Below are 10,550 nucleotides of genomic sequence, written 5' to 3'. Positions count from 1 at the left end.
CGTGGCTCCAGCCACACCTTTACCACACCCCAAGCCTCACAGATGGCATTGACGTTGTCCTGTCTAGGCCTTGCTGTAATTGGCTACCTTGTCCTCACTGGCACCTGGGCTCTCCGCCGCCCTGTTGCTGCATCCTCACTGGCACTGGAGCCTGTGCCCTCCAAATGCTGCGCCTTCTCTGGCGCTGGGCCCCCCCATGCTGCAGTGGGTCCCCCAGTGAGGCCTCCTCCTTCCCCAAATAGCCTCACCCAAACCACTGGTGTTATAAACAGCGAACAAACATAAGCCCCTGAGCTATAACATAATACAAAAGACCAGGGTGTGCTCTGCCCCTTTAAAAGGATCAAACTTTGTCCCCGGCATGATGGTCAGCTGCCCATGTGCAGGTGCAGGCTAATTTTCCCTCTGGCTTGTTGCCCTGGTAACCTGCACCTGGGCTTCTGTCTTTCTCTTTGGGTTCCACCCCCAGACAGTTTCTGCTCTTCTAGGAGCAGAGCACCTTAGTGCCCTGCGGCACAGTTCTTCATCACAACTGCTCTACGTTGTTGTGGATCCCTTTCCTCCCACTGAAGAAGATAAATCTTTCCTAAAATTAACTAAATTTTAACTTATTAGAAGACATCCTCGCTGTCTCTGAGCATACCTACCAAGCAACCTGAAGTGCTTACTTTTCTTTATATTCTAGTGAACTGGCTGTGGTAATAGTGAAGAAATCTGATTGGCAAACATTGTTTTGCCAGGTATGAAGTTCTTTATTTAGGCGATATTATTGAAGTGTCTGCCATGAAGCCTAAAGCTGCTGGGATTTTAATTGATTCCTAGAAGTCCAATGAAAGTATAGCAGATAAAAAATGACAGAGTTGTTGCTGATGCAAGTAAAATTGTTACAGCAAAGCAGCTGGGGAGACCACTGTAGATGTTTACATTATACCAACATGCTTATATTGTTGCTGCCACATTTTCCAGCCAAAGCTCACCTGGTTTTGCTCAAGACCTTGGAATGCAATGAATTGTATGCAGCACCTAATATTTATTCATGCCATTGTCGAGAACATCTTTGCAATTCTTGCCAAGATCTGTCATTGAATGTGTTTGTTCAGCTGCATGGCAAAAACATAATACACAGTCATCATTTTTACTCAGTCACCTACTCAATATTTTTCTTCTCTGATTAAATTAACTCATAAATACTGAGCTTTTCATGCCAGAAATTCTTACTACCTCCATTCAACTGAACACCCATTTGTATGTTTTTATGTTGTTGGATAGTTAGTTCCTTTTCTAGTAAGTTCAGAAACAACAAAGAAGCCGAATAATCTAATATGCCTGGGATCTTGGAAGCACAAATTACAATTTTAAAAGATTATTTAGTCCCTCTTTTTATTAACTATATCACAATATTACATGCTAATGAGCATTAAAAAGTTGTAGTACAAAAGAATGGAGACGACATGTGTTAAAGGATATGCTCACCTTCTGCTGAAAGTGGGACAGCATTTTAAAGCCAAGCCACTTTGACTCTTTGGGTTTGTCGACACTGCAATTAAAGGTGTGATTGCAGCACAGGTACACACACCCACGGTAGGATCATCCATAGTGGTTTTAATGTAGTAACTAGAATGAATAATAACAGCAGTGAAGAAACAGCTGCATTAGTTTCAGCCACCAGCTGCATTAGCACATGGGAGATTCTAACTGGGTAGCTGAGTTGCTAGTAGTCACTGAAGTCAACAGCAGTGCACGTTCACCGCTGTTACTACCTATCGTAGCTAATTAGAAATTAGTGCAAAGATGCCTACCCATGCTACAATCAAACCTTCAACTGCATTGTAAATATACCCTATAAGAGAACAGAAAATATACCCTGTAAGAGAACAGCAATATGCTTTCATTGTATAAAAACCCCTTCTTAACAAAGCTGTGATATTATACATAAAACTATTTATTTGTTACTGTAACAAAATCTAGCAACACATCACTCTATTGAATCACCTGCTGCTTTTCTGCTGTGGTTGTGTCTACTTTAGTCCGCAGCTCTATAAAATTTCTCACCCTAATACCACCCTAACACCTAAAATTTCTCAGGCTAACACCAGTGTAGCTCCTCTACTTGTACGAGAGAGAAGAGTGCTACTGTTAGGGCTTCGGTTGAGCATTAGTATTTTCAGCAACACACCACTTGACTGCTCAGAGCAGTTCAGTAAGAGAAGGCACTTAAAAGATTGACCACTTGCCTACATTCCCGTAATTGCTACAGCTAGTAAAACTATGCTTTCACAATTAATGCTCTTCTAAATACCCACCCTCTTCAATACCAAAGCTACATAATATCTGTTACACTGTCAGCCCAGCTTGAATCAGGCTTCCATGTCTATGATTGCAAGTTTTGGACTGCAAATATGTGAAGCTACACTTTGGATCACTTAGGCATCCAGCTTCCTAATCATACCTCACAAATCTAAAACTTACACAGCTAAGAGTGACATCTTCTGCCAAACCAACTGCATAGTTGGGCTAGCTGCTTGAAAAGCTTTTGGGCATCAGGTGCGCTTCCTCAGACCCAAAGCCCAGGAGCCTGTCCAACAGCTGTCCCAACTGCATATCAGGTCTAATAAAAGAGATCACAAAAAAGTCTCAATGTTTCTTGAACCATCACAGCTACAACATTCCAGCCCTACTATAACAAATAGCAAAAATATCTTCTGCACTTCACAGAGACAGCACAGAACTCATAGGCTCATGAAATCGAGGAGCTAATGTGGTTTTAAACCATTCAAATGCCTCTAAGCATTCCAGGCTGCTGCAGGAGCCCAAGTGACCGTCAAGTTGAGTTACAGCAAGAAATGCTATAATACACAGTGCCCTATCATCTATTAACGGGCTCCTTTGAAGTCTGAAACAATTGAGAATCCTCAAAATTAGAACAGATTATGGTGAACTTGTTCCATCCTGTCTGCCCCCCTATGCTTAAGTAATGCTTTCCCTGGTGGATCTGTATTAAAAGTATTACAATCCTTTTATTTTACTGTAAATCCCTTACCTGTTGTTCCCCTTGTTGTTCAGGGGTGGCAGCTGGAGTGAGTATCACATCCTAAATGGTGATATTCTAAGTGGATTAGTCCTTCAAAGTGGGCTTTTTTGTTGGGGAGTATCAAATTTTCACTCATGGACATAAGAGTCATGCTCACACCTACCCCAATTAACTGGCAGCTATATCTCTAGCATAAATGTGGCTCACACACAAAGTGCAGCATCATACTTCCTACATTGCAGCAATAAGAGAGCAGTCTATGATAGAACAGCAGGCTATTAAACAAAATGCCAAATCACATAGATTCAGATACTTTTCACAATGGCCGTTTAGTGCCAGCGGTGGTAATGACTTTCGTAGTGTTGCAGATCCTTACTGGGATCTGGACGAAGACCCCCAAATAGTCGTAAGATAGGATCACTTTTAGGAGACCACTGACCTGGATTGGATTGGGGAACAGATTTACCTTATGGCTCATTTTGGAACTTTATTTTAGCAGCTTGCCTTCTGAATCTCATATTGACAGCAGCTCAACAGAGGCAAGAATTGCCTGCTCTGGGACCTTTATCAAATAACCCTCTGAATAGAATATTTATAGTGTCTTCCAGGCCTGCGGTGATGTCTGCTATCTATCCTCAGTGAGGTGCTGAAAAGTAAAGCTTTCATAAAGGTTGTGTAATCATTATTTGCTTTGGTTTTTCTTTTGTTTTTTAAGAAAAATAAAATGCACTTTAACTAGTAGGTTTCAGATTTTCTCAGCATAACCCAATGATGTTTTTGTGCACTGATTCTAATAATGATCCTGTTTGTCCCTGGTATGGAAAGGCTGGTGGATATATGTGGAACTTCTAAACTTGCCTTTGCAAACTATCTAAAGCATTTTGGAATGCATCAGACCAGAAATGAGAATAGCTTATTGCAAGTACCATATGGGCATTAAATCTGAACTTGTCAAAGAAAGAATGAATGAACCATTTTTACTTTCCTTGTGGCTAATTTTTTATTCTTCCAGAAGATGAATTATTTCTAACCGTGTTTTCTTTTTAACTACACAGTTTGAGCCAAAAAAAGAGCCAGGTTGGTATAAAAACCTTGGCAGGTTTGTGGTCCTCTCTGATGATTACCTAATGCATTTGTGTCATCTGCTTTCCTTGCTGTGTGAAAACACACTGAGGAAATGTGTAAGTGCAGTGAATTGTTCCCAACTCTTTTATTCACCTTTCAGCATGCTAGTTCCTTCCCTTGGCATTGATATCATTATGCATTTGTCAAAGATAGACTGTCACTTTAGGGTTTCTATTATGTGCAAGATTTGGCAGCACATTTTGCCTTTGGGATTTGCTTATATCCTTTGTATGTTATTGTACTGCTTTGGCATTCAGTAAATTCAGTACACCCATTTCTTTGATGTTCATTCCAGCCCCTAAATGTGGAAACAATGACTGAAATTTTGGATCAAAGCATCCCTCCATAGATGGCAAGCAACACAGTTCTGTGATAATTTACATGAACAGAAAGTAGTCCCATAGCTGAAATCTAGGCCAGGAAGCCTCTCTGAATGGTTCTAACATTTCTGTACTCAAAAACATTCAAGAATATTAAAAATGAGTTCCAGGACAAGAAAAGACTAGCTTGAAAAACTACTGATTTGAATCCTCTGGTAACTTCATACTATAATGAAGAACAAGCAGGTTTGTTTCTGTTTTGAACCAACTTCTGAGAGACAACTACTTTTTGTGCCTGCTGTAGCAGCAGTTTAGGACTAGACCCTGGATTCTTTGCACATGAAGGAACACTACAGGTCACGCATTTATTCTACTGTCTCAGGAAACCCAAACCAGTTCAATATTGTATCCTGAGAAGCAAATACCAGAGACAATTACTTAAATGCAAATTATTTCTATGTTTTTAAAAATGAATTAAAAGGATGGGCGAAGAATTTTCCAGCTTAATGGTCCCTTCAGTAACTGTAGCAAAAGTCATAAGGTTTTTCTGAGCAAACCTGACTCACAATTCATTGTTCTCATAGCTGTTTCCTCTCTGTTGCACGATTATACTATTTCTTCCTTACAGGATTTCCAATTTAAGATTACATAAAGATTTAAAATCAATATCCTAATAAGAAGTTTGCTCTTCTTTGCTTTTAGAAATGTATAAGTGATAGGACAGTTACTCAGGGGCATCATGGTATTAAAGACACATATTGCCAGATTTATGCTTCCTGTCTTGTTAGGTGAATATAGCATTGTGGTACTGTTTGTTTATTCAGTAACTGCATACAGATAGGCAAGATTAACTGCCCCAAACTGTCATTTTCAAATTGTGGTCTTTAAGAGACAAGTTTTTTACTGCCTGATATATGCAACAGTGACATCCAGTGGCAGTTTGGATTATTCACATGTGCGTATTCCCCAGGAATGTGGTATGAATTACAATGTTAAATAAACAAATGGCTTTTTTTAAAGGTGGTAAATCCAAGTTCAAATTAAGTGTTAACTGAAATGTATAAATGCAAGAATATGACTAGCTAGAAAATCCTGTATCTGTTTCTTTTAGTTTATCTGAACTTTATCAATAAGACTGCATTCTCCTCTAGGTTTGTGTGAATGTGTATGGGGGTGGGGCAGACAATCTCCCATATGGAAAGAAGAATCCAGATCTTGGTATATATATAAAGCTTTCACAAAATGCTGACTTGCCTATTGCCATAGAAATAATCCAGGGCTCTTGCCATCTGAAATTTGACCTCACAACTAAACCTGGAGGCTCTGTGACTTATCTGGAGACTAATTGCAATTTAGGGCTTCTAATTTAGGAGACAGATCCCACCCCTTCCTTATCTACCATGGCAATGAGGCCCCCCTTCAAGTGACAACAACATCATTTTACACTAAATGCAGTGCTTTGAATAATAGAATTACAATGCCCTTATTATTGTATACCTGTTCAGACCCAATAAATAGACATATATTATTACACATACTCTATGGAAATAAGCTGCTAATCTTGCAATATTTTACTAAAATCCTAACTCAAGTTGTAAGAAAAGAATGCACTGTATAAAAATGTACTTGGTGTATGGCATGCAGGAAGTGCAATTTTCAATTTAGTTGTAAGAAAAAAAGTAATAAAAGGCCCTAGTTAGTTAACTCTTACACAGTAGCCTGTGAAACACGTAAAGGTGCTTCAAAGGTGGACCAGGTAAAGCACAGAAAGCTTAAGTGACTTATCCAAGGTTCCCAGCAAGTAGTGACAGAGGCCAAAAATAAGTTAACTAGTTCTGTCCCTTAGCTTTGTGTAAAAACTGGCAGCCCAAACTAAAGACAGTAAAGAGAGTGATAAAAGCGGGGGGTTTCCTTATTTTTCAGGACATGAAAAAGCTCTTCAATTTTAATGTATACAAGGGAAAAAAGACAATGGAACATCTCTTAGGGAGCATTATGTCAGTTTAAATTTCTTTCCTTTCAGTTTGTCTTCTTCTGGAATGATGAGAGCTCAGAGAAACAATCAAAACAGGCACTCATTCATTTTGGTGAAAAAAAATCAATCCAGAACCAAATATTCTGAGGCCACGTGCTCTGTGCAGCCTAATGGGGAAAACCACAGAAAGTCTTGTCATTTATGCCTCAGTTCTAACAAGGGTGTAGGTTGTCTGCCTCAATTCTAACAATGCATTTATGCATATGCATAATTTTTAGTATGTGAGTAATCCTATCAAAGTGAATGGGAACCGCCACATGCTTAAGTCATATGTATAGTCTTAATTACTTTATTGAATAAAGTAATTGGTAAAGAAGAATCATTTATTTTGGAGATACCAGAATTAAAAACTGTTCAGTAATGTACTTTATGGGACAGTGCACCGCATGGGAGCACATTTGAGGCTTTGTATGAACTGCTTGAAGAGTACATTCTTCCCATGTCTTGATAAATTAATCTCCTTTAACTCAATAGGAGCTGCATGTCTATCGGGAGAGGAGCACAGAGCTCCACATTCTAACTCTAATTCAGAATAAGGTACCATTAACATTTTAAGCATCTTTCTGAACAAGATACTAATATTATAATTCATTCTGATTTTTTCCTCAGAGCATGGGGGAGGGAGGCTACCATGTCTCTGGAGAAGCCTTGAACATCCACCATCTCTTTCACTTGAGCCTCTCTTTACCCTGGCATGCACTGTGGCTTCCATCCCTTGAGCTGAGGAAGGCTAGATGGGATTCTCTTTGGCGCTCCTCCATGCGGCTCCTGATTCAGCCAGAGAGGTGCTTGTTGTTCAGTGATGTGATACTCCCTCCCCCAGGGGTTGAATCACACTGCCTTGTCAGCACTACCAACTCCTGCCACCCTGAGGAGCAAGAGACCACACTAGGAATCAATACTCAGATTTTGCTCATAAAATTCCAAAATGCAGACATGTTCTTGTGACTTATGAAGATTTCTTCAGTATGACAAATAAGAAACCCACAGTGATCTGTGTATGTTTTCTTATAACCTTCAGATAACCATGTATTTTATTGTATTGCCTAATCTAATAAACCATTATGTTTTGTAGGGATATTTTATACTTACCGGCCATATTTTGATGGAACCAGACACAATAAACCTGTCTGACCAAATCCAGGCTTTAGAATACATCAGAAAAAATTGTTTTACAAGCTTTCTATCATTTTTACATGGTCAATTGGCTGTTTTTTGTATCCCAGAACATATCAGAACATCCATAGGAAAAATATAAATTCCATAAAATGGTGACAGGGTTTCTGATTTATTGACAGTTGCTGGTTTGAGTTTTCACAAAAATATTTAGCTCTAGGACAATGTATGAGGTGTATTCTTAAAGGTAAATAACTGCAGCCAATAAAAGTTCAGCCTATAAAGGATCCCATCTTCTAGGAGTTTTCTTCACTGAGAATTACTACCAGCATAATCATGGCTCCCTGCACACTAATATTTCCTCTGATACAGTATGATCAATGTTGTGGAAAAACATTTATTATATTTCTTCTAGCTACTTAAAGGCATTACTGAATTATGAGCATCGCAAAACGAATCCACTGTGCATTTTTTCTTTATGTGACGTTTTTACAATCTTCATTTTCTGCTTTGCAGCCACTGAGCTATAGTGATCACACTATGTACCCTCTTATGACTGCCACAGGGGCCAGGAACTCCTCTCTGCTTTATTGCATTTGAAATGCACTTCATATGATAACATTCATTTTCATTCTGTATTGGCCCCTTATATAAAGGGAGAAGTTATGAAAGAAATTAAATATTCGGGTATTTTTTAATAACAGTTCTTAATGTCCTGATAACATAAATGAGGTTGTCTAGGTTTGAAAAAGACAAGGAAATCCTATTTTTTAACTGATCTTAGGATACTAAAGATCCTGAAAGTGATGTCAATTTCTTTTCCTGTCAGTTTTGACATGTAACAGTTTTAATACTCGGCTTATAGTGGGACAGTCCTTACTTCATGGAGAATTTGCCCATGTATGGAAGAAATAAAAGCTAAGTAAGAAGTAATACCTCAAGATCTAATTCTATTATGTTTAACACAGAGTATCTTAAGCTGCAGGGGGCCGTCTAGCTAAAGGCTAATCTTTATCTCAGTTGTAGAACCATTAAAATCTTTGTGATAAAGAGTCAGTTAAACCAAAAACTAAGATGTAAATGCTAATAGGCCAGAGGAAATTGTGTTTTCCTTTTGGCAGAAGAATACATAAAGCTACCATTCAGAAAATAAACCCAGGAAGTCAAATGCATTTTCTATAAGGCTGAAGGAAATGTTCTCCCCCTCTGCCTTTTCCTCTTTACATTCAGTGAAAATATGCAAACAAATCAAAAGTGTTTAATAGAGAGACAGCATGAGGCAAGAGTGAAATATTTGATAATTTTAGTACTAGAACCAATGATTTATGACATAGAGCTCCAGCCAACTTTATTACAAAAATGACTTCACCTATAATAACCTTATTGAGGGCTCTCTGGAGGATGATGTAGTGCTGAACAGCATTAGAACATCACTGATATTCACAAACAATTCAGATCTCATCCTCAATTCCCCCATCCCCCTCACAGACATATACATCCTTTCTTGCCTCCTTCACCTGCTGCTTGAGGTAGGATTACAATGGTCCTACTCACTGTCCTCCTGTGGGGACTGGCCAAAGCCTCTAATTTATCATGATGTAGTGCAGAAAGATTCCTCCTGTATTTGTCTTTCCACCCTCCCCCCAACTCCATTCCCCGAAGACAGTCCCTTCGGTAACTCATTGAGTTCTGGAAATTTGCTAATTACAGTTTGCTGTGTACTGTAACCGATGATACTGGACATTCAAGCACAGTCTCGAGAGCACAACACAATCCAGCAACTACCCTCTGTCTTGTCAAACTACTGTGTCAGTTTCTAGCAATTATTATAAAGTTAGATCAGTGCATGGTTTATGGGGATTACATGTTCATTTGCATTAAAGCAGGTTTCTGTTTTTAACTTGTCTACCTGTCTAGAAATAAGTACATTTAAGATTAATTAGAAATATACAAATGTTGTTAAAAAATACCATTTGCCTTTGTGAAGACAGCCAATATAATGTCCTCACTAACAGCAGCTTACTAGTGACAGGCCACATCTCCTTGTGCTATGATCACACAGAAATCTTGAGCTAATGAACAGAAATGCTATTTGTTTTGGAGCAGAGGGATGCTAGCTGCATTACTTTTAAAGATCGTCCCTGTCAGCTATTACAAGGCATCCTCTGGCATGAGCCTGAAAGTGATGAAAAGCACTCCTAGCTGGCATCTTGGGAGTGTGAAAATGAGCCAGGAGCTAGCACTTAGTCTGTGACTTTCTGCAACATACACATGGTCCATAGTCTTATTTAAGGAATGTAAGTGTTTCCCCTCTCCCCTAACTAATAGTTAGTACTTCATTATACAAGAGATATTACTAGCTGTCAACTAGATTTCAAAGCATAGCTAAGCCATAATCTCATTTAGGTGTAGTGTTTACAAGTGACAGTAATATGTATGAGTGACTGCTTTATTTAGGAATGACAAGATGGGCATTATTAATGGCTTAATTGACATTATTGCAATTACCCCTATCCTTATTATGGTTTGCAGAATTACACAGAAAGTCTTGGCTGAGGCCTTATTTTCCCTAGAGCTAACCAAGGATGTGACATTTTATTCCAAACCAGATCTAGTCTTTGACATTAGATAGTTAACTATAGAATCATTCCAATAAATCATTGTAAATGCATTATAATAAAGATGTTATGAGCTATCAACTATTAACCCCCAGCCCCTAAAGAGAGATAAATAGTCTGGTTGCAAGATTCCAGCTTTTGTTTTGCCAACAACTAATGAATTATAAAATGTTATACTGGTAATTAAACAATGCACTTCGCTATCTCCTATGGGATTCAAGCTAAGCATATGTAAGAAAAATAGTCAAGCAATATTAAGGGCCAAATTTTTGGACAGCCTCACCCAAGATTCTTAATTTGCATTT

The 10,550-nt window shown here is 38.6% G+C and overlaps 1 long non-coding RNA gene across 2 annotated transcripts; it reads left to right on the top strand.

The window, feature by feature from the left end:
* Positions 1–920: 920 nt before the first annotated feature.
* LOC109323200 lies at positions 921–7,596 on the top strand. Of its 2 annotated transcripts, none has more exons than XR_002104577.1 (2): positions 921–3,701; positions 7,121–7,596. It is a non-coding gene; the product is annotated as an uncharacterized LOC109323200 (long non-coding RNA). The 2 variants fall into 2 exon arrangements; XR_002104578.1 differs by lacking the exon at positions 921–3,701 and adding an exon at positions 3,711–4,212.
* The last annotated feature ends 2,954 nt before the right edge of the window (positions 7,597–10,550 follow it).

Source organism: Crocodylus porosus, unplaced genomic scaffold (genome assembly GCF_001723895.1).
Source record: "Crocodylus porosus isolate Cpor-Errol unplaced genomic scaffold, CroPor_comp1, whole genome shotgun sequence".
NCBI classification, from domain to species: domain Eukaryota; kingdom Metazoa; phylum Chordata; order Crocodylia; family Crocodylidae; genus Crocodylus; species Crocodylus porosus.
This window is presented reverse-complemented; position numbering and strand designations above follow the sequence as displayed.